Genomic DNA, 25,108 nt, shown 5'->3' with positions numbered 1-25,108 from the left:
TGCCATGTGCAACTGTGGCGCCAGGAACGTAAAGGGGAAATTGATAGGTATCTAATTATTCAGGGTATTGTGGGTTATGGGGACAAGGCCAAAACTTGGAACTAGATGCAAGAACAGTTTAACTCAGGGAGGTTTCACGGAGCAGACTCGATGGGCCAAATGGCCTGCTTGTTTCTTTTTCTTGTGAAATTAATTTTGCTCCTTTCCCTGTTTGAAATATCCATTCTCTTTTCGTTATGCATTGTTGGTTTACTTTTACAAACGGGCCATTAATTTGTCATTGATCTGTTCTTCTCCGATGATGTAGCCTGTAAACTAAGCACACATAACGAGAAAGTCTGCAGATAACTGGGGTCAAGGGTAACATACAAAAGCTTTGGAGAAACTCAACAGGTCACGCAGCATCGATGGGAAGTAAAAGGTCATCAACGCTTTGGGCCTAAGTCCTTTGTCAGGAATCTGGAACAGTAGTTAGAAACCTGCATAAAAAGATGGAGGAGGGAAGACTTCAGAAGGGGGAAAATCAGGTGAACGCACACCAGTCTTCATTAAGGGCAGCAGACTTCAAACTTCTGGGTGCCGACTTCTCTGAGGATCTCTCTTGGGGCCTCCAGGTTGATGTAATCATGAAAAAGGTTCGGCGGCAGCTATACCATGAGGAACTTGAGGAGATTTGAGTGACCAGAGGAGGGAATTAACAAACATCAGAGGTTAATATTGATGGCATCTGGTTCAAACCTGCCAAGACAGGACATAAGGTAAAACATAAAAATCTGTGGTTGAAGTAAAAAAGCAAACTCTAGGTAAAACAGGGACCTTTATATAGCAAAGGTAAAGATACATAACTGACGTTTCAGGCTTGAGGTCGTCATCAAGGTGTTGTAATGAGGTAGATAAATATTGGGAGAATTTGGCAAAATTGGAGTAGATTACATACATACACATATTTTAAAACAGATCTTATTTGAAATACTGAAGAATTCATATTCAGTTGGCTTTACATAAACTATGGAGAATGCTATGCACATTTCACAAGTAGGTGCTAATTGAAATGATGCCATAAAATGAATAGACTATTATTTTGGACTGGAGACTGTGGCTGATTACAAGGCTTCTGACCTTTCTACAAAGTGCTCACAGAAAGGACATACCTGGGTTTTGTTTACCTAAAGGCAACAGCTTGACCAAGAAGGATAACTCCTGTGGTTTGTTGAAGAGGGTGGGGGTTTGTGGCGTGAGAGAGTCACATGGGCTTTCTAGCAGTCTCAGTTGGAGAGAGGGGGGAAGGGGTGAAACAAGCTCTCTCAGCCAGTGTGTGTGTGACACTGAAAGACGACTGAAACAGGCAGGAGAAGCTGGTTGGAAGCTGAAAGCTCCAAAGTGGCAGATGGCTGGAAGTGCTATCTGTCTGATGTTCCTCTTGGAATAAGTAGAACAGAAAGGAACTCTGTAGTAGCCTGAGAGAAAGAGGTTATCATCTGGGGAACCCGGATGGAGCAAGTTTCATCAGCAGGACATTGAGGTGACTGCCAATATTTGTGAAGGGACAACTGAAATTCTACATTTCAGTTGTGGAAATCCTGGAACAACAAATCTCTCTGCAAACCCTACATGAACCTTCCTGAGCGGTAAACATTTTCCTTTCGAGCACCAAAGCCTGGTGAACTTTATACATGTTAAATTCTGTGCACAGTATAAGAATGGCCTGCAACTAGTGAACTTGGAAAGATGAGAAGTGAGATTGGACTGTGAACCAGAGAACCTTTCTTAAATTTACACATACATCATACACATGCGCTTAGAATTAGAAGGGAGTTAATTTGGGTTAGTTAAGTTAATAGAGATAAGTTAGTTTGATTCTGTTTTCATGTTTTAAGATAATTAAAAACAACTTTTGTTTAAGTAACTACTTGTCTTGGTGAATGTCTATTGCCGCTGGGTTTTGGGGCCCTTTGGGCTCGTAACAGTATGGAAAAATGTCGGTGGCCATCCAAGCGAGAGAGTACTTGCTTGGATGCCAGCTGACATTTTTCCATACTTTAGTGGTAAAGGGCGGCACGGTTGGTGTAGTGCAGCACAGTTTCCATCTCAGTTAGTGCAATGACTTTACAGCGCCAGCGATCGGGACCAGGGTCTGAAACCCGTGCTGTCAGTAAGGAGTTAGCACGTTCTCCCCATGTCTGCGTAGGCTTTCACCAGGGGAGCTCGGGTTTCCTCCCACCGTTCAAAACATTACCGAGGTGTAGGTTAACGGGAAACAAATTGGGTGGCACGGACTCGTGGGCCGAAATGGCCTGTTATGTCTACATTTTATTTTTAAAATAATCATCCTTTGTGAATCCTCCTCTGTAAAGACTATTGAGGAAATGTTACAGTTGTTTACAATGCTCTGGTATTGTTATTGTACCGATTCCTTTTGATCCACTGCTTGTGATGTACTGAAGACATTTTTGCCTGGTGTTTGAGCCCAAGATTAGCAATAAGCTGATAACTTCTTTTTACAATGTACATCGATGATTTAGATTGTGGATTGAATGGTTTTGTGGCCAAGTTTGCAGATGACACCAAGATAGGTGGTGGAACATGAAGTATAGAAGAAGTCGAAAGCTTACAGAGAGACTGGGACAGCTTAGGAGAGTGGGCAAAGGGATGGTAGATGTCGAGAATGGTTGGACAGATGTCAAGAATGGTTGGACAGATGTCAAGAACGGTTAAACACTTTGGAAGTGGAAATAAACAGGCAGAGTATTTATTTGAATGGGGAGAAAATTCAAATTTCAGAATTGCAAAGGCACTTGGGGGTCCTCATGCAGGATACCCTAAAGATCAACCACCATGTTGGATCGGCAGTGAATAAAGCAAATGCTATGTTGGCATTTGTTTCAAGAGGAATAGTGTATAAGAGTTAAGAGGTGTGGATGAGGCTTCTGGGGCACCGGTGAGACCTCATTTGGAGTAACTGTGAGCAGTTTTGGGCCCCATGTCTTAGAAGGGATGTAATGAAGTTGGAGAGAGTACAGAGAAGATTTACCAGGATGGTCCCTGGAATACAAGGGTGAACATATGATGAATATCTAGTGACTCTTGGACTGTATTCATTGGAGTATAGATGAATGAGAGGGGATCTCATTAGAAACATTTCCAAAGGATTGGACAGAGTAGATCTGAATAAGATGGTTCCCTTGGCGGGTGAATCCAGGACAAGAGGGCACACTTAGAATGAGAGAATACCCATTTAAAACAGAGATGAGGAGAAATGTCTTTACCCAGAGGGCCATGGATTTGTAAAATTTGTTGCCATATACAGCTACGGAGGCCCAATCATTGGGGGAGTTTAAGGAGGAGATTGATAGGTATCTAATTAGTCAGGGTATCAAGGGACATGGGGAAAAGGCTGGAAATTGGAACTTGATGTGAGAATGCTTTAGCTCAGGGTGGAGTTGCAGAGCAGGCACAATGGGCTAAACGGCCTACTTCAGTTTCTTTATCTTTACCGTGTCCAAAAACTATCCATACGATCCTATTCTTAGGAAAATATCATATTTTAAGAAGTGAAGCCAATTGCTTGTGCAAAGAAAAAGGTGGCGCTGCCGGTGCTGCAGTAACGGCAGCGCTGCCACTGGTGTGAACCCACGGAGAGCAAGGAGCGGAGACATTACACTCCCCCACAGGGTCCAACCACCCAGTCTGACGGCGGTCGGCTCCGTACCGGGTTTTATTTTAACATCCTGTGACCTAGGGGGTCTGGGCCTAAGATGGAGGTGTTTCTGATCAGCAGAGGCCACGAGGGTTTGCAGATCCCAGAGAAGCAGAGTAATGTAACTATCTTCAGCCTATCTTCCATTTTTATTGACTAAATATTGTGACCATCTTCCTTTATAATCACTTGGAAAGACTAGAGTTCATGACTCATTCAAAGAAAGTCCATACTAAAGTTGCAGTTGAGTTTCCTTATCAGTTACTATATTACTACTACTTTCTTATTTTTTTTTTCTTTGGCTTGGCTTCGCGGACGAAGATTTATGGAGGGGGTAAAAAGTCCACGTCAGCTGCAGGCTCGTTTGTGGCTGACCAGTCCGATGCGGGACAGGCAGACACGATTGCAGCGGTTGCAAGGGAAAATTGGTTGGTTGGGGTTGGGTGTTGGGTTTTTCCTCCTTTGCCTTTTGTCAGTGAGGTGGGCTCTGCGGTCTTCTTCAAAGGAGGCTGCTGCCCGCCAAACTGTGAGGCGCCAAGATGCACGGTTTGAGGCGTTATCAGCCCACTGGCGGTGGTCAATGTGGCAGGCACCAAGAGATTTCTTTAGGCAGTCCTTGTACCTTTTCTTTGGTGCACCTCTGTCACGGTGGCCAGTGGAGAGCTCGCCATATAATACGATCTTGGGAAGGCGATGGTCCTCCATTCTGGAGACGTGACCCATCCAGCGCAGCTGGATCTTCAGCAGCGTGGACTCGATGCTGTCGACCTCTGCCATCTCGAGTACCTCGACGTTAGGGGTGTGAGCGCTCCAATGGATGTTGAGGATGGAGCGGAGACAACGCTGGTGGAAGCGTTCTAGGAGCCATAGGTGGTGCCGGTAGAGGACCCATGATTCGGAGCCGAACAGGAGTGTGGGTATGACAACGGCTCTGTATACGCTTATCTTTGTGAGGTTTTTCAGTTGGTTGTTTTTCCAGACTCTTTTGTGTAGTCTTCCAAAGGCGCTATTTGCCTTGGCGAGTCTGTTGTCTATCTCATTGTCGATCCTTGCATCTGATGAAATGGTGCAGCCGAGATAGGTAAACTGGTTGACCGTTTTGAGTTTTGTGTGCCCGATGGAGATGTGGGGGGGCTGGTAGTCATGGTGGGGAGCTGGCTGATGGAGGACCTCAGTTTTCTTCAGGCTGACTTCCAGGCCAAACATTTTGGCAGTTTCCGCAAAGCAGGACGTCAAGAGCTGAAGAGCTGGCTCTGAATGGGCAACTAAAGCGGCATCATCTGCAAAGAGTAGTTCACGGACAAGTTTCTCTTGTGTCTTGGTGTGAGCTTGCAGGCGCCTCAGATTGAAGAGACTGCCATCCGTGCGGTACCGGATGTAAACAGCGTCTTCATTGTTGGGGTCTTTCATGGCTTGGTTCAGCATCTAAAGGCTGTGTACGGCCCCTCACCCCAAGTCCAAAGCCCGCTGCGCAGCTCAGACGGCAAAGTCCTCCTCAGCGACAAGATCTCCATCCTCAACCGATGGTCAGAACACTTCCAAATCTCTTTTCAGTACCAACCGCTCAGTCCAAGATTCCGCCCTGCTCCAGCTCCCTCAACAGCCCCTAAGGCTAGAGCTGGATGAGGTTCCCACCCTGGATGAGACATATAAGGCAATCGAACAACTGAAAAGTGGCAAAGCAGCAGGTATGGATGGAATCCCCCCAGAAGTCTGGAAGGCTGGCGGCAAAACTCTGCATGCCAAACTGCATGAGTTTTTCAAGCTTTGTTGGGACCAAGGTAAACTGCCTCAGGATCTTCGTGATGCCACCATCATCACCCTGTACAAAAACAAAGGCGAGAAATCAGACTGCTCAAACTACAGGGGAATCACGTTGCTCTCCATTGCAGGCAAAATCTTCGCTAGGATTCTACTAAATAGAATAATACCTAGTGTCGCTGAGAATATTCTCCCAGAATCACAGTGCGGCTTTCGCGCTAACAGAGGAACCACTGACATGGTCTTTGCCCTCAGACAGCTCCAAGAAAAGTGTAGAGAACAAAACAAAGGACTCTACATCACCTTTGTTGACCTCACCAAAGCCTTCGACACCGTGAGCAGGAAAGGGCTTTGGCAAATACTAGAGCGCATCGGATGTCCCCCAAAGTTCCTCAACATGATTATCCAACTGCACGAAAACCAACAAGGTCGGGTCAGATACAGCAATGAGCTCTCTGAACCCTTCTCCATTAACAATGGCGTGAAGCAAGGCTGTGTTCTCGCACCAACCCTCTTTTCACTACTTTCTTATATGATACTAAAAAAAAGATAAAATAATTAAACAATGCTGATAACTATTAATAAAAGTATTTGGTCCATCTCCATTCTTTCCATCTTCACAGAACAAAGGAAAGTTCAAAACTGATTATTTACCTCAAACACGCAGGAAGCTGGCCACAATCTTAAATTGGCTGCTACTAGTAGATACTCAAGAGTGTGTAAGCGATATCTCCTAGCTACTTGCAGAATATGCTTGCAAGTCATTTTAACCCTTACACAGTGGGCTGGCGCAGGGCATCAGAAAACGGGGAGACAACCCCCGTTTGAGAAGGAGAAGCAGTGACATCAATCCATGGGGCAGTGACAGATCCGCAAGGGACTCTGAGGCTGAAGAACACATGCGTGGCAGGGCGGTTGGTGACTCGAGCCGAGGAGCCCATGCAGGCTGCGAGCTGCTGGCGACTGCAGTCAAAGGACTGTGACAGAGTATATGGAGATGTTTGGGAGATAAATTGGGAAAGGTTTGCTAGAGCACGTCACACACAAACACTTTAAGACACAGAATTTTTGCAGGAGCTTTTGCAAGAGACTCGTGATTGACTGTTAATTGCAGAATGTAGCAACAGGCAGTAGCAGTTATGTCTGGAAAACAACTTACTGTCTGGAAGGTCATGTAATCTTTGCAGGCAGAGAGCAGGAAAAAAGAGGCTGTACTCTCAGAGTTAGAGGGCGTGAAAGAGAGGAGAGAGACACAGACATCGGTTCCAGAGGGACAAGCTGGCAAGCTCTGGAAGACGGCCTGGTCAAAGTAGAGGAATGGCTGTCCTGTGTTTCCCTGGGAATAGGAGAAACAGAAAGGAAGGAATTCTGTGGTGACCTGAAACAAGAAAAACTCTCTCTCTGAAAACCAACAAGAACCTTTCTGAGTGGTAACCATTTACTTGTTCAGCACCAAAGCCCAGTGAACTTTGTTAATCTTAACTTCTGTGAACAGTACAAAAATTGCCTGCAGCCAGTGAGATTGGACTGTGAACCAAAGAACTTTGCTGAACTTACACACACATTACACACATGGTGCCCTTAAAATTAGAAGGGGGTTAAGTAAGTCAATGGAGACAAGTTAAAGTTTGATTCTATTTTCATGTTCAAAGATAATTAAAAGCAACTTTTGTTTAAGTAACCCTTTGTGTTGGTGCATATCTACTGCTGCTGGGTTTTGGAGTCCTCTGGGCTCATAACAATGTTTAGTGTTAGTCCTGGACATCAGAACTACAGCCTGCTCTGACATAGTGTCCTGCTCTCAATTCCACAGGGTAAGAGGTGAACTTTATCTCACCATTTCCTTTGTGATTTCAGTTGGGCAGACTGTTTCAGGGAAGCGAGCTGGATTGAAAATACACACAATGTTGTTGGAATCCAAATTCTCGTGACTCTTCTTTGCAGACTTCATTCACTGAAAGCCACCTTCAGGCAAGTGTTATGGATGCTACACAAGTTATGAAGAGCATAGGTCAGCTCCTGGGTACTCAACTATTAACATCTCTCTGATCCATGGGCTGCCCACAGGGACATGTGCCAAGACAAAACAATTACTGCTAGACATTGATCAACTACATGAAAGATATACAGTAAAACCTCTGTATCCAGCATGTACAGGGATTGGTAGATGCCGGATAAGCAAGTTTTCTGGATGCTTGAGACTCACTATTACAATGCTCCTGCATTAAAATTAAAAGACAAAATCCATACTGTACTTACACTGAATAAATTTTAGTTGCATGTAGATATAAACCTTGAAACATTTTACCTTATTTTCTCTCTCTCTCTCTCACACACACACACACACACACACACACACACACACACACACACACACACACACACACACACACACACACACACACACACACACACACACACACACACACACACACACACACACACACATATATTCGGCGTGGGCGATCATGTCTCTCCATCCATCACGATCCTTGACCCTCCGAATTGTAGTTGTTGCCTCTCCTTTTCTGCTTTGATGAAGGGTCCATCTTTGAGCTGAGACCATAGTTGATGTTGAGTTCATGATTATACAATGGAAAAAAATACTGAAGTGATTTCCCGCTGCCTTTTTCAGTCGTACTGGACGGGTTACCCGTCCATTGATCAGCAGATTCATCTGTCCAGCGTTTTTAGTTTTACAACCATAAATTCCAATTTGTAGAAATCTTCCACCAATTGCAATCCATGGCTTCACATCACCCTGATTGGGAGCTTAAACTACACCTTGCCCAAGGGTGGCCTGTCAGCTATCGGACAGAAGAAGCACCTTAGACCTTTTTCTGAGCAATTGTGCAGCACCAACATGTGTGTGTGTGTGTGTGTGTGTGTGTGTGTGTGTGTGTGTGTGTGTGTGTGTGTGTGTGTGTGTGTGTGTGTGTGTGTGTGTGTGCACACGTTTGTTTTAAGAATTAAGTTCATAATTGAAATGTTAAAAATCAGAAATTTTTGCCAAACAGTTTCTGCCCCATCAACTAGTTGGTGATGGAATTTTACAAAGACAACTCAAATGGCTGGAGCAGCTCAGTGGGACAGGCAGCACTTTAACCCTAATCCTCTCCATCCAGACAGCATTTACAGTGGCGGATTTACATATGGGCTGAGTGGGGTGCAGCCCAGGGCCTCGTCCTGCCAAAAAATATTTTTAAATTTACCTTTAATTTTATTTCATTTGTAACGATAAAAAAAATTAGAGGTGTACCTAAACACAAATCCAAAATTCAGGAACACCTTGATGGGAGTGCCGAATGCACAAGCCCTTGATTTTGCAATCTAGGCCCAGTTGCTTAATAATATTAAGCACTATGTATTAGCAGTGCATAAGTTTTTTCATCGGATTTTCCCACATGGCCAATTCCAAACTTGTGGGAATACTGAATTCTTTGCGGGATTCCCGCAATTGCGCATGTGGGCGAGAGCTCTGAGATTACAGTCTCTCATTATAGTGTGCGCTTTGAGAACGTTTTGAGGATTCTTTTATATAATTGTGAATCACAATAATATTTAATTTACAGTCAACAATGTCCCAAGATCGGTTGTCTGATCTGTGCATTCTCTGCCTAGAAGTGATGCAGCTTACTGATTTTAAAGACATAATTAATACGTTTACATCCAAAAAAGCTTGAAAGAAACTGTCCTGACTTTGTATATATGTCATGTTGAAAATTAGCTATGAATGTTCTGTGTGAACGTCTTCATTAATTCCATACTTTTGTAAACTTGTTAAAGGTTATAAATTTATAAACAATCTTTTTGATCAATGCTAACATTTCAGCAGGTCTTCTTTCATTGAGAAGATAAAGAAGAGAACGAAGTTTTGTTTCTCACGATCAGATGCTATTAAATTTGGGCCTCCCAAGGTCTCCTAGCCCAGGGCCTCCAATTGTGTTAATCCGGCACTGGCCATTAACATCAACTTCTCCAATTTCCATTAAACCCACCCCCCCCCTCCAAGTCTCCCTCTCTCTTTCCCTCCAGCTCCCCACCCACTTCCCTTTCCTGTCAGAGATGAGTACTTGACAAGGAAAGGGTTGAAAGGATTACAGGAGAAGTTGGAAATGTGGATTTGAGGTTACAGTCAGATCAACTAGTTCTGGCTCAAGGGACCAAAAGCTTACTCCTGTTCCTAAATTGCCTAGGAGGAGTTGATGAGCATGATTAAGGGAACGGATTACAGGGAAATAAGTGGAGAGGATGGGATTGGTCTGAGAGCTGGGAAAGATTTTTTTAAATTTACACCTACCGCACGGTAACAGGCCCGACTGGCCCACGGGCTCGTGCCCACGAAAGACATCGATTAACCTACAAACCCCATACATTTTGACAGGTGGGAGGAAACCGGAGTATCCAGAGGAAACTGACACAGATACGGGGAGAATGTGCAAACTCCTTACAGATAGCGCCAGACTCGAACCCAAGTCATTTTAATAGTATTACAGTAACCAGGCCATCTCATGCTTGATGGTCCAAAGAACCTACTTTTATTTCATATGAATTAGGAACCCAGGAAAATATTTCTACTTTATAGGATTAACCAAAATAATCTGGTGGCACAATAATAATGGTTATAGCCAGAGAAAGGGCGTTTATGACACCTGGTAGACTGTTATTTTTGATGGGAAGAGTACAAATATACAACTAAATATTAAACTTCATATACCAACACCACAGCAGCTGCATCTTTCACTCCACTAATTCAGCTGACAGAAAGAAGAGCTGGAACTAAACTATGACTGTGAATACCACTGCTAAAAGAGGCAATCTATTTATATGGTCTACCATTACTGTATTTGTAAATCACAAAATCAGATAAAATGGAAAGCTTAAAAAAAGTTATTTCCAATTTTTGAATTTGATATTTTAAATAGATATATATATTTATTTTATCATTATTGTGACAGAGTATATAGATAAGTCTTTGGGAGATAAATTGGGAAAGGTTTGTTTGAGTAGGTTACATACAAACACTTTAAAACAGATTTTATTTTGAAAAACTGGAGCTCTGCCCCATGCTAGACATATCGGGGCCTCAGAGCTTTTGCAAGAGCTTTGAAGAGGGCTCAAGAGACTTCACTAATGGATTATTGTTTACAAAAGGCAACAGATGAAAGATCTTGCTGGACCCCCTTTGTCTGGAAAAGAACTTGTTGTTCTAGGAGGATCATGTGGTTTTGCAAGCAGAGAGAGTCAAACAGGCTTTCTCTCAGAGTGTGTGAGAAAGAGACATACACAGAGATCACTTGTACAGTGTTACAGCCAGCAGACAGCAGCTGGGACTGGAACAGGACAAGCTGGCAAGCTTATGGAAAGCCCATTTGTAAGATGGCCTGGTCAAAGCCCTTGTGGTTCATATGAGAGGAGAGGACTGGCTGTCTAATGTTTCACTTGGAATGTGAAACAAGAAGGAACTCTGTGATGACCTGAAAGAAAGAGGTTATCATCTGGAGAAACCTGACGGGGCAAGTTTTGTCAGCAAGACACAGAGGTGACTGATAGAAGTACATCAGTTGTGGATGTCCTGGAACAACAAAGCTCTCTCTGAACCTTCCTGAGCGGTAACCATTTACCTTTCAAGCATCAAAGCCTGGTTAACTTTATAAACATAAATTCTTTGCACGATATAAGAATTGCCTACAACCAGTGAACTTGGAGGAATGAGAAGTGAAATTGGACTGTGAACTAAAGAACTTTTCTGAACTTACACACACACACACACACACACACACACACACACACACACACACACACACACACGCACACGCACACGTGCGCTTAACATTAGAAGGGGGTTAAGTAAGTCAATAGAGATAAGTGTGATTCCGTTTTCATGTTTAAAGATAATTAAAAGCAACTTTTGTTTAAGTAACCATTTGTCTTGGTGAATATCTATTGCTGCTGGGTTGAGGGGTCCTCTGGGCTCGTAACATTATCGATATGACTCCTCAAGTCTGGAAATACCACAGAGTTCTTAGGGAGCCAGATTTCCACAGACGTCAGCTAAAATTCCCCAAAAGGTTCTTTTGTATTTGCTCTGCACACATTTTCTTTCTGTTAGTTTTATCTTGTTATTGGTCCAGAGTTGCTTCCAACTCTGTAAGTCTATGCAAACTGCATTAGTCATTAAAAGGTCAGACTCATTCTGAGTTGATGTGTCATTTTACAGCCACAGCAGTGGAGTGAAAAACTCAGAACTTTCCCAGCAAGATATCGGTCATCTCCGTTTACATGTACAATAAATCTTTAAAGTCTGCAGATGCTGTGATTGTAGTAAACAAACACAGAAATATGAAGTAACACAGCTGGTCTTGCAGCATCCAAACAAGGTAAAGATATATTAAGGCCCTGGCAGGGTATTGAAAATCTGCACCAACCAACTAACTGAGCCATTCACGGACATTTTCAACCTCTCATTGATACAATCAGAGGTTCCCACCAGCTTCAAAAGGTCATCAATCATCCCGGTACCCAAGAAGAGTACAGTGGGCTGCCTCAACGACTACTGCCCAGTAGCATGGACTTCTACTGAGATGAAGTGTTTCGAGAGGCTGGTCATGGCCAGAATTAACATGCACCTAAGTAAAGATCTGGACCCACTGCAATTCATCTATCGTCACAATCGCTCCATGGCAGATACAATATGGCTCTCCACTCACCTAGAAACTAGCAATTCATACAATCGGCTGCTCTTTGGCGACTACAGCTCAGACTTCAATATCATTATTCATTCAGCACTCGTCAGCAAGCTACAAACTCAAGGTCTCTGCATCTCCTCTGCCACTGGATCCTTGACTTTCTCATCAGAAGACCACAGTCAGTACGGATTGGATTAATGTTCTCCTCCTCACTGATCTTCAACACAGGCGCACCCCAAGGTTGCGTGCTTAGCCCACTGCTCTACTCGTTGTACACCCATGACTGTGTGGTCAGGCATAATTCCAATCCCATCTACAAATATGCTGATGACACCACAGTTGTCGGCAGAATCACAAATAGCAATGAGGAAGTGTACATGAGGGAGATAGATCAGCTCGTTGAGTGGTGTCACAACAACAACCTTGCACTCAAAGCACTCAAGGAAGTCAGGGGAACTCGACCCAATCCTCATTGAGGGCTCATTAGTGGAGAGGGTCAAGAACTTCGAATTTCTAGGGGTCAACATCTCCGAGGATCTGTCCTGGATGCAATCACAAAGTAGGCTCGCCAGCAGCTGTACTTTGTGAGATGTCTGAGGAGATTCAGTATGTCACCAAAGACTCACGTAAACCTCTACAGGTGGACCATGGAGAGCATTCCGGCTGGTTGCATCACTGCCAGGTATGGAGGTGCATACACCTCAAGACAAGAATAAACTCCAGAGAGTTGTTAACTTGGCCTGCAACATCACAGGCACCAAACTTCACTCCATCAAGGACATCCACATGAAGGGGTGGCTTAAAAGAGCAGCCTCTATCCTCAAAGACCCCCACCACCCAGGCCATGCCCTCTTCACTCTGCTACCATCGGGGAAAAGGTACCAGAGCCTAAAATCAAGCACTCAGCGGCACAAGGACAGCTTCTTCCCCTCCGCCATCAGATTCCTGAATAATCAATGAACCAAAGACACTGCCTTACTCTTGGTGCACTGTTATTTTTACTTTTTTCATCTAGTAATGTTGTAAGATAGTTGTAATACGAATGTTTGCTCAATGACGCTGCTGCAAGACACTGAATTTCATGACTTGTTCATGACGATAAATCCTGATTCTGATTCTGAAAGGGCCAGATACCTTCATCAAGGTTCTGTACAAGCAAAATGCAGGCAGGAGTCTAAATAAAGAGTGGGTGAGAAAGGGGGAAGAATGAGAGGAGGGCAGTGTCCAGACCAACAGAAAAAGGGTTAATTGGATAAGGGCTCAGGCCTGAAATGTCAGTAATATATCTTTATGGATGCTGCGAGACTGGCTGAGTTCCTCCAGCATTTATTGTGAGTCTTGCTCTTCATATTATCACTTATTCAAGGTGGATTTAGAAAGTGTTAAAATTGAAATCACATGAGTCACATGATGGAGTAGTGGCCGGTCGGGAAAACCAGCCCTCTCCAGGAAAATAGGAAAAAAGTTAGGAAAAAGCAAAGCATAACAAAAATAAAATAGAAGAAATAGAAGATAAAGTAACAGAGAAGAGAAAGAAGATGGCTTCCAAGAAGGAGAAAGTAAAAACAACTGGAAAAAAAGTAGAAAAGTCGCCGGAGAAGAAAGAAGAAGGCCTTACCTGCATGAAGGAACAGGGCGCTGTGGTGGCGAGGAGCACCCGACCTTCAAGGTCTGAGCCTGCCCTGCGGAGTTGTGACCCACCAGCAGGTGCACTACAAAAATGGCTCTCAGAGCCAAACAAAAGTGCGCAGTGCGCAATCAAAGGAGAAAGAGGACACCAGCGGGAGGGGGGCTCAGAAGAGGAGCAGGCTGTCACAGAGCAAACAGCTGAGGGATGCCCGACACCATGGCGCTCAGCTGGAGGATGAGGAAGGCAGCAGAAGAGGGAGCGATGAAGCACATATGGGAGATAGACAGAGGGATGACCGACAAGAAGACCAATGACAGGAAGCACAACAGACGAGCAGCCCAGGAGGGGAGGACCAGCAACAAGAGGCCCAGCAAGAAGAGCCCCAACAAAGAGATACAAGCAGCTCATCAGGACAAACAGAAGAGACACAGACACAAAGAAGAGAAGAAGAAGACACAAACACAGATACACACACAGAAGAAGAGGAAGAAGACCAAGATCTTCACAGAGAAATAGAAGGTAAAACAGATGGACAAAGAGAAATAAAAGGTAAAACTGATGAACAGAATATAGATAAAGATTTTTTTGAAGAACAAATGAGATGACTAAAAGAATGGTCATCATTAGAATTTAGTGCAATTAAAAGGAAAATGAAAAGAGCAGAAGATAAAATGCAAAGGTTAGAACTGGTTATGACAGAAATAGGGAAAAGAGTAGAGAGTGTGGAAGAGCGGGAAACGGCTGTAGAAATGGAAGTGAATGACAAGAGAAAAATTGGAAGAAAGTGACAAAAAAATTAAAGAGACACAGAGTTGTTAGCTCAGAAAATTGATATGTTGGAAAATATTAGTAGGCGAAACAACGTAAAAATAGTGGGCCTGAAGGAGGGTGAAGAAAGCACAGACATGAAGGAATTTATAAAAGGATGGATCCCAAAGGTCCTGGGAACGACAGAAATGCAGGAAGAAATGGAATAGAAAAGGCACACAGAGCATTAGCTCCGAAACCACAGGCACATCAAAAACCAAGATCCATCTTAGTAAAATTTTTGAGATACACGACAAGAGAAAATATACTGGAACGGACAAGGAATAAAGTTAGAGAAGATAATAAACCATTGGAATACAAGGATCAAAAAAGATTTTTTTACCCAAACATAAGTTTTGAACTCTTAAAGAGGAGGAAGGAGTTTAATACAGAGAAATCAACTTTATGGAAAAAAGGTTACAAATTCATACTAAGACATCCAGCTGTGCTTAAAATATTTATACCCGGGGAGCAAAACAGACTATTCTCAGATCCAGAGAAAGCGCAAGAATTCGCAGAACATTTGCAGGACAGAAGAGATGAAGAGATATAACAAGAATGAAGAACAGTGATTAATTATATATAAAGATGTAAAAACAATGTATATGTAAAGAACTAAAGAGGGAAAAGAGAAGGGAAGGAAGGGAGTAAGGGGGAAAAAAGAAGAGAGAGAGCTTTGTTATATGTGATTTTAAAAAAGTGTTTTCTGGAGAGGGCTGGGTAAAGGGGGAATAACCATCACTGCAAAATCAGTTGATGCTGCGAACAAGATCGCAACCCAAATGAAAAGGGGAGTTGTGGTTGCCCGGCAAGGGATATGGGGCAACTCAGAGAGGGGGGCATCTTTTAGGGTTAAGGAATTAGCGGATGTGGGAACTGCGGGAGTACTTTATGTCTTAAATATGTTGTCGTACATTAAGTGTAATAAGAGAAAATTGAGAGGAAAATGGGGATGGAGGTGGCGAAGAGGTGGAAAAGAGGTGTATGCAAGATATAAGATGGCCATGTTGAACTATATGACTATAAACATTAATGGAATTCATAACCAAATTAAAAGAGGCTACTAAATTTATTGAAGAAGGAAAAAATAGATATAGCATTTGTGCAGGAAACGCATCTAACTGAAGCGGAACATAACAAACTAAAGAGAGACTGGGTAGGACACGTAATGGCAGCATCCTATAATTCAAAAGCTAGAGGTGTAGCCATACTAGTTAACAAAAACGTACCAATCAAAATAGAGGAGAAAATAATAGATCCAGCAGGGAGGTATGCAATGATAAAGTGTCAGATATATTCAGAATTTTGGAATTTGCTCAATATATACACACCTAACGAGGAGGATCAAAAGTTTATGCAGGATATTTTTTGAAGATTGCAGACACACAAGGAAATATGTTGATAGGAGGGGATTTTAACCTTAATTTGGACCCAATGTTGGATAAAATGGACAAAAGACAAGTAAAAAGAATAAAGTAGGCAAATTTATTGTTAAATCAATGCAGGAAATGAAACTTATGGACATATGGAGGAAGCAACACCCAAGAGATTAGGAATTTTCATATTATTTGAGTAGGCACAAAACTTACTCAAGGATTGATATGTTTTTGTTGTCAGCCCATATTCAAGGGAGAGTTAGGAAAACTGAGTATAAAGCTAGACTACTATCAGATCACTCACCCCTGTTATTAGCAATAGAACTGGAGGACATCCCACCAAGAACATATAGATGGGGGTTAAACTCCATGCTACTTAAAAGACAGGAATTTAGGGAGTTTATTGAATGCCAAATGAAAACATATTTTGAAATAAACACAGGATCAGTGAAAGACAAATTTATATTATGGGATGCAATGAAAGCCTTCATTATAGGGCAGATAATAAGTTATGTGACTAAAATGAAAAAGGATTACAATCGGGAAATAGAGCAGTTGGTAAGAGAGATAGTAAGTACAGAAAAGGAATTAGTAAAAAGGGATGATATAACGAAAAGGAGAGAATTGCAGACAAAAAAATTACAAACATACAAGGTGGAGAAGAACATAATGAAAACAGAGCAAAAGTATTACGAATTGGGAGAAAAAACACACAAAATATTAGCCTGGCAACTTAAAACAGAACTAGCTAAAAGAATGATACTGGCATCAAGGAAAAAGGACAAACAAATTACATATAATCCAAGAGAGATTAATGAAAATTTTAAGGAATTTTATGAACAATTGTATCAAACTGAGAACGAGGAGAAAGAAGATAAAATAGAGGAATTTTTAGCTAAAATTGAACTGCTGAAATTGCAAGAAGAGGAACAAAACAAACTAATAAAACCATTTGAAATAGAGGAAGTACAGGATATATTAAAAAAGCTGCTGAATAATTAAACAGCAGGAGAGGGTGGATTTCCAATAGAATTTTATAAAACATTTAAAGAGTTATTAATTCTTCATCTCCTGGAAGTAATGAACCAGATAGAAGAAACACAAAACTTGCCAGATTCATGTAAGACAGCAATAATTACAGTAATACCAAAGATGGGGAAGGATCCATTAACACCAGCATCATATTGACCAATATCTCTACTTAACTCAGACTATGAGATATGAGCTAAATTATTAGCAAATGGATTGGCTGATTGTGTACCTAAAATAGTAAAACAAGATCAAACTGGATTTTATTAAGAAAAGACGAACAGCGAACAATGTCTGCAAACTTATTAATCTAATCCAAGCAGTTCAAGGAAATAAGAAACCAACAGTGGCTGCTGCGCTAGATGCAGAAAAAGCCTTTGACAGAGTAGAGTGGAACTACTTATTTAAAGTATTACAGAAGTTCAATCTACCAGAAAAATATATTAATTGGATTAAAGCATTGTATAATGGACCATTGGCGAAGGTAACAGTAAATGGATATGGATCGAACCAATTTAAATTAAGTAGGTCAACTAGGCAGGGATGCTCACTACCCCCCTCATTGTTCGCCTTAGCAGTAGAACCTTTGGCAGAAGTGAAAAGAATAGAAAATAAAATAAAAGGGATAAAAATAAAGGAGAAGGAGTATAAAATCAGCTTATTTGCATATGACATCATAGTATACCTAACACAACCAGAGATATCAATAAAAGAATTATATAAGAAATTGAAGGAATATGGAGAAATATTGGGGTACAAGATAAACTAAAATATAAGTGAAGTGATGCCAATGCGTAAAAAGAATCACCATTTAAATGGCAAACACAAGCAATCCGATACCTAGGGATCAGGTTAGATAATAACTTAAGCCACTTGTTCAAACTAAATTATCAGCCACTAATAAAGAAATTGCAGGAAGATTTAGAACATTGGAAAGAATTACCACTAACGTTGATAGAGAGGGTAAACTGCATTCAAATGAACGTGTTCCCAAGGATACAATACTTATTTCAAACGTTACCAATTCCTTCAACAGAATTTTTTTTAAATGAACTATAAACCTAAAGAGAATAATAAGGAAATTCTTGTGGAAAGGGAGGAAACCGAAGATAGCGTTAGATAAATTAACAGAGAGGTATAACAAGATGGTTTGCAGTTACCAAACTTTAGAAATTATTATAGAGCCGCACAATTAAGGTATTTATCAGATTTTTACCAGACAAGGGAAAAACCAGACTGGACTAAGATAGAACTAGATAAAATAGGGGAGAAGGTACCGGAACATATACTTTATAAGTGGGATGAAAAGCTGGTGCAATATAAAAACTCATCAGTACTGCATCATTTACTTAATACATGGAAGAAGATCCACTTAGAAAGGAAAAAAGTGAATTACCAAATACCAAAATTATTATTGATGCAAAATCCACTAATCCCTTTTACAATAGACAACCTTTCCTTTAGAGAATGGGAGCGAAAAGGAATCAAAAGAATAGAGAATTGTTTTTTGGGAAATAATTTATTAACATTTGAACAGTTGAAGTACAAATATGGAATAACTCATGGTACAATGTTTACACATCACCAACTGAAAACTTATTTAAAGGATAAATTGAGAAACAGCTTGAGATTACCAGAAGGAAGCAGCTTTGAATATGTGATTACAGACACAATGATAATTAAAAGATTTATAACGAACATGTACATTAAGCTGCAAGATAAGGAAAATGAAATAAACTATAAACCTAAACAGAAGTGGGAAAAGGATCTAAACATAAAGATAAAAAATGAAGTTTGGGAAAAGTTATGTTCTGGAACTATGAAGAATACAATAAACACAAGGTTACGCATGATACAGTATAATTGGTTACACAGGCTATATATCACTCCTCAAAACTTTAAAAAATGGGATTCAACATTATCGGATAGATGTTTTCGCTGTAAGAAGGAAATGGGAACAACATTGCATGCAACTTGGGCATGTGAGAAAGTAAATACGTTTTGGGAAGAATTAATCAGATACTAAATAAAATTTAAAAAAATAACATCCCAAAAAAACGGAGATATTTCTTTTAAGTAACATAAGAAGTAGAGAATTAGGACTCAAACTGGATAAAGTGCAAAAAAATTCATTATGATAGCCTTAGCAATAGCAAAAATATGTATAATGTTAACTTGGAAAATGGAAGAGAGCCTGAGAATACAGCAATGGTACATGGAAATGAATAAATGTATTCCATTGGAAAAAATAACATATAATTTAAAAAATAAAGTCTCAATGTTTGAACAAATTTGGGAACCGTATATGGAACATATCAGAGAGAGCTTGCCTACGACCTCCATCCCCTAAAATGAGAATGAAAATGATAAGAAGACAAAACAACTCGATTCAGTGTGTCATAAATAGATGATGCAATTTTCTTGTTTATTTTCCTTTGAGTGAAGATATTGTTTTATGGTTTTATTGTATTGTATATGTTGAATATTTATGGATTTTGGAGGGGGGTGGGTAGAGGGGAAGGAGGGAAAGGGGGGAAAAAGGGGAGAAAAGACCTCTGTGTAAATTTAATGAGAAACGTTTGTACATATTTTGGTTGATATGGTTCATAGTGTGAAAAATAAAAAAATTATATAAGAATTTTTTTTTTTAATTGAAATCACCATCAGGCTGCCAGGCTGTCCACGAGATGAAATAGTAAACTTAAAATTCAACTTTGAAATAACCGAATTTCCCTCATAAATCCAACATATCCAACATAAATCTTATAAATAAACTCTACTGTTTACCACAGTTTACCTTTAACGCCTGCATGCTAACTTTCCTTATTTAATCCACACATCTGAGGAGCTGTAAGTTAACACCGAATTATCGTTTCTAAAAGTTTACTTCCCACTGAAGTTAAACTGACAGGAATGTAGTTGCTTGTGTATTCTGTTTTTGAACAAGAGTATATAGAATAGGAAATTACTCAGTCCTCAAGTGCCATTCCCTATGGGAGATTGGAACCATCAGTAGTTGCGGGGGGATGGACTCACTAAATCGCAAACCTGGCGATTTAAGGGGGATCCCCCCCCCGCGATGACGCGGTAAGTGGCATGCACTCAGAGAAACTATCCGTAAGTCTCCCCCGCCATCCCCACAAGCTGTCAGCCGCTCCCCCCCCCCGACTCTTCTCCTCTCCTCCCCGCAGCAGCTGATCCCATCGATTGTGGCATCCCCCACCACCCCCACCCCACAGCAGCGACCTCACTCCCCCTAATTGTGCCCCCTCCCCCATGGCAGCAACCCCTCCCTCCCTCCAATCGCAGCAGACCCTTCAGTCGGGGTTTCCCTTTGACGCCGGTGGGCGCGACCTAGGTAAGTTTAACTGGGTTCCCTGACTACCTCCTTGGAGCCCACTGGATAGGATCCTCTCAAGCTGCCTTGTGAGTGGGGCACTAACCGGGCAATTTAACCCCATTTTACAAGGTAGGCTGAAAACACCTAGCATGTCCCTAATCCCTTCAACCACCTGGAATGTAACCCATTTAGAATAGGAGGATTGACTTTCTTTTAGTACAGCCGATCTTTCTGAGTAATTTTTAGACAAACCAATTTCTCAACGACATGCTCTTTTGTTAAGATTCAAGCAACATCTTCGTTATTGGTAAAAACTGATGAAACATAATCATTTGACTAGGCCCTCCAAGTCCATGAATAAATTGGACATGTGGAAGACAATGAAGTGGGAAAAAGATGGTAGATGATTGGAAAATAATAGATGATCTGACCAGTTGGGTATAAAGTGACAATCTAGAGATAATAAATTTGAAGAGCTGTGATAAGACAAAGCAATATATAATAAATAAGGCAAAATTGAATGGTATAAAGATACAAGGAGACTTGGAGTGTACGTCCACAGATCCTTATTGACAGTCAAACAGGTTAATAAAGTGGTTTAAAACGTTCAAAAAGCAAATACACATAATTGGCTTAGTAAAACGCTCCTGAGTTAGTGTGAAAACTCTGCTGCAATGGTAATTACCTGATACAAGCTAACGTTTGCAGCTTTATGGGATGTTTTATTAGTTGAGACGTTGAATGCAGCAAAGTTTATGCTCAAACTATATACACCAGTCAAACCAGAGTTTGAGAATGGCAGACTGTTCTGATCCCCACATTAAAGTGCAATGTAATTGCATGAAAAAGTTGGTGAGAATGTTGCCATGACAAGAAAATTGTAGCTATTTGGTAGGCCATTCAGCCCATCATGTACATACTAGCTGAATATGAATTACAATTCTGTGATTTTCAAACTCTTTCTTTCCACTCACATGCCACCTTAAGCAATCCCTGTGATGTAGGGATTGGTAAGGGATTAATTAAGGTGGGCTGTGAATGGGGGGGGAATAAAAAGGTTGAGAACCACTGCTCGAGACCCAATTGTTTTGCTTGAGAAAAATTGTCATGGGCCCATTTCCTTTAGAGTTATGAAACCGTGCAAATAATGAGTCAATTGGGGACGATTAAAACAGTATATGTTTTGGATGTGAAATTTCAATGTTAATAAAAATATTTCTCATGTGAAACTTTCTCCAAACAACTTACTAAACAACAAACAGACTGGACAGTACAATATCGCTTACCTAACCTCCAGGACATTTGCAATATTTAGCGCAACACTGACATCAGGTTATTGGGGTTCATTATTTCTCCTTCCTTTAGGGGACCACAGTGCAAAATTAACATTTCTAGACTCTGGCAGCGGCATTTCTGGATCTGCTGATAACAGAGTGCCTCAAGGGTCAGTCCAACTTCCTTCTCAATTGAATGGCTGAAATGTCTGGTGCTGGTTTTCCACAAGAAGAAAAGAGAGAGGCTGGTTGCCTTGACAATTGAGGTGAACAGTTTCCTAATACACTTTCTCCAAATTCTTTTATTTTCGTGGAAGCTGTTAATCCATTGGACACGTCCTGTCCATTTTTATTTCACTTTTTTTCCAGGTTTTCTCCTGCTGGCGTGCCACACCATAACAGTGCCAGCGGCCTGGGTTCAGATCCAGTGCTGTCTGTACATTCTCCCCCCCACCCCTGTCTCTGTGTGGGTCTCCTCCGGGTGCACCAGTTTCCCCCTGTCCTTCAAAATTTACTGGGATTGTAGGTCGATTGAAGGTCATTGGGCGGCAGGGGCTCATGGGCCAAAAGGGCCTGTTAACGTGCTGTATGTAGATCTAAAATCAGTTGTCATCCTTCAGTGCTCTTTACCGCTGGACCCATCTCCATAAGCTTCGGAGCTTTGCATTATATTGACAAGGTACATATTTTCTTCAGGTTTATGTTCGCAGTCCCAAGCTTTTTTCCCCTCCCTTTTTGGGCAAGGATGACAGTTATTCACGGTCCCTGAGTTGAGTGATCCCAGGTGGCAATTGTCAGCTTGATTGCCAAGTGGAGTTTCTTATGTCACATTAAGGTTCATTTCATAGTTCCCATCCATCTTCATTTTCTGTAAGTTTGACATAATCCAGGCTGCCCTTGGGTATTGCGTTTCCTCAATTTCCTCCATCGAGAGTTTGCAAGATGACTCCCTCCAGATCAACTCTCAGATTTGATCCAACCTGACTTTTATCAATGACAAAATAATGGAAACTATAGTAGCTGTTCTTTACATTTTTCTGTTGCATGAGAAAGACATTTTTTTCACTTTGTGAGATTCATGTATTTTTGTAAAAATGTGATTTTTTTTAAATAAGGAGATGATTATTGATGTAAAAACACAATGCTGGAGAGATTCAGCTGGTCAAACAGGGTTCTTCATACAGCAAAGGTACATCACCAACTTTTTGATCAAGAAAATGGAAAAATGTCGGCAGGCACCCGAACAAAATGGTAGAGGGGGAGGGGTGAGGGGGGAAAGGGGAGGAGTGTGGTGTGGTCCCAAAGGCAGGAGGTGGTAGCTGGATGGGGGAAGGAGGGCATACCAGCAAGCAGGAGGGGAGGGAGGGGGGGAGAGGGGTGTGGTTCTTGTGGGATGGAGAGCTAGAGGGGAAAGGGAAGGGAGGGAGAGTGGGGGAGTACGCCAGCAGAAACTGGAGAAGTCGACGCTAATACCGTCCAGTTGGAGAGGGCCCAGACGGAAAGCCAAGGTTTTTCCCCTCCCCCCCCTCAACTTCTAATGCATCAAACAATGTTTATAGTAGTTTAATGGCTCCAAAGAATGTCCCGTCACCATTTAGTGCAATTTGAGCTTGTATTCGTGGTATGACAAGTTCAAGTTCATCCCCAACTTCAAGTTGTGCAATGCCTGCGGTGAAACAAGAATTATTTGGGCAGCAGGCAGACATGTTCTGGATGCACCGAAACAGAATCACAGTATGCGGCTCATTGCCAACAATGCTGGCCTTTTGTCTTTTTATAAAATGCCCCATGGTAAAAGTATTATCCTTGTACCACACTTGGCTGTACACCAGAAAGTAACCAGCTTCAATCACAGAGATCTTATTACCTTTCTTCTCAAGAGCACTTCCTTTTTTCAAACTGAGAATCCAGGGGACTGTAGTTGTTTCCACTTGGTTACGACTTGTATCAGTTCTTCTTTCCACCCGGCACGATTGTTGGGGTCTTCCCGGTATACATTTCTGACAATTGCTCGTTCTCACAACCGGTCTTTGGGCATTGGAGGCGATCAGTTGCACACAGGCCTGCTGAACTTCTTCAGAGAGAGATCTGCTGATTCGAAATTTCGTTCCATCTCTTGATTCAGCCTCATGGTTCAGATGCTTCTTGAAAGCTTTACTAACCCGACTCACTGAGCTGTTCCAGTTGGGTGCATGGCCCCTGTTCGATCTTGCGAGGGCTTCCAAATGATCTAGGTGGAACTTGTATGTGTCCAGTTCCTCTCTCATAGATGAGATTTCCACTTTCAATGCAAGGACTTGATGCAAAGCCATTACTGCCACGTAAGTCGACAACAGGGCAGCTGAAGTTAAGATGCAGGCTGAGTAGATCAAATATCTGTGTTCTATGCCATAGCCAGTCTTTCTTCGTTCCGAGTTCATCTTTGTCACAATTTCCCCTTTAATAACGGAACTGTTGCAATAAATGATCCAAAACACAAATGCCATTTCCTGTCAGCTGGTATTTTGCAAAATGTTTACATAATTACTGTTTCGCCTTTAAAACCTGAGAGGTTTTATAAATCTACTGCAGTCTGCAAAGATGAAAGATTAAAATTCTAAAATTACATCTTTTAGCAACTGTGTCACAGTGCGAAATGAAGAACGAGAAAGTGATCAGACGTGGTTGAAGTTCAGGAAAAGTCATTTACTCCAACAGTTACGCGCAGCTTTTGGAAACCTCGCTAGTTCCAAATGATGTCATCGCATTGTGATGTCATAACAACACTCGGAACCGCTCGAGCCCATTCGATTAAGCCTCTGGTGAGCCACTACATGCCCCCCCTACCCCGCCCAGAACAGGCTAAAACTTTGGTGCCATTACTGTCCACTGCTCTCGGGCGGTCATCCGCGCCTTCGCATCAAGGCTCGTGGTAAGGGCCGATCGAGGTCGAGTTGAGCGGGCTTTAGTTGGTCAATCATAAATGTCTCCGGATGCCCCCCAATGTCCAGTTGTACAATTGTTTCATAGAACTCTGAAGGGGCCCTCAAGCGGCCTAACCCTAACCCTAATGTGCCTGTGTGCACCTTGCATTGATAAATACTGCTGCTGTTCCAAGTGGCTGGCCCGCCAACTGAGGACTCGACCCCATGTAACCCCTCCTCCTGTGACCTGGCCATAAAGGTCGATCTCCCTGCCCCCCTTCCATTGAGCACATGGAGTTGGGCCAGCCGAAATCTAATGTATATTAAAGGCTATTGTTCCTCACTCAGTCTTTAGAGTCTTGATAGCGTGGATCAATTTAATACACATTAATTTTCCATGGACAAGCTCCTGAGACACAACCGCTTCGAAATCGATCCACCATCACCCGGAACTGCCAAATGGTACGAGCAGTGGATCACCTGCTTCACAAACTTCCTCAAAGTCGCAGTGGGCCTGGTGGACTCGGATGAAAAGAAGCTCAAGTTCCCACAAGCTAGAGTTACCCACATAGCGTTCCTGGAGATCCAGAGCTGCACGACCT

General features: G+C 42.0%; 1 protein-coding gene across 6 annotated transcripts in view; it reads right to left on the bottom strand.

Moving 5' to 3' along the window:
• LOC138748596 (suppressor of cytokine signaling 1-like) overlaps window positions 1–24,024 on the bottom strand; it is a 183,951-nt gene extending 159,927 nt beyond the window's left edge. For all 6 annotated transcript variants that reach the window (XR_011348182.1, XR_011348179.1, XR_011348178.1 and 3 more), the window contains exon 1: window positions 21,616–24,024. The gene's annotated coding sequence lies outside the window, so the exon portion shown is untranslated. The remainder of the gene's footprint in view (window positions 1–21,615) is intronic.
• Window positions 24,025–25,108: the final 1,084 nt, after the last annotated feature.

The sequence above is a fragment of the Narcine bancroftii genome, chromosome 13 (assembly GCF_036971445.1).
Source record: "Narcine bancroftii isolate sNarBan1 chromosome 13, sNarBan1.hap1, whole genome shotgun sequence".
Taxonomy (NCBI): Eukaryota; Metazoa; Chordata; class Chondrichthyes; order Torpediniformes; family Narcinidae; genus Narcine; species Narcine bancroftii.
Note: the sequence above shows the minus strand (reverse complement) of the source record. Positions and strands in the feature narration are given on the sequence as shown.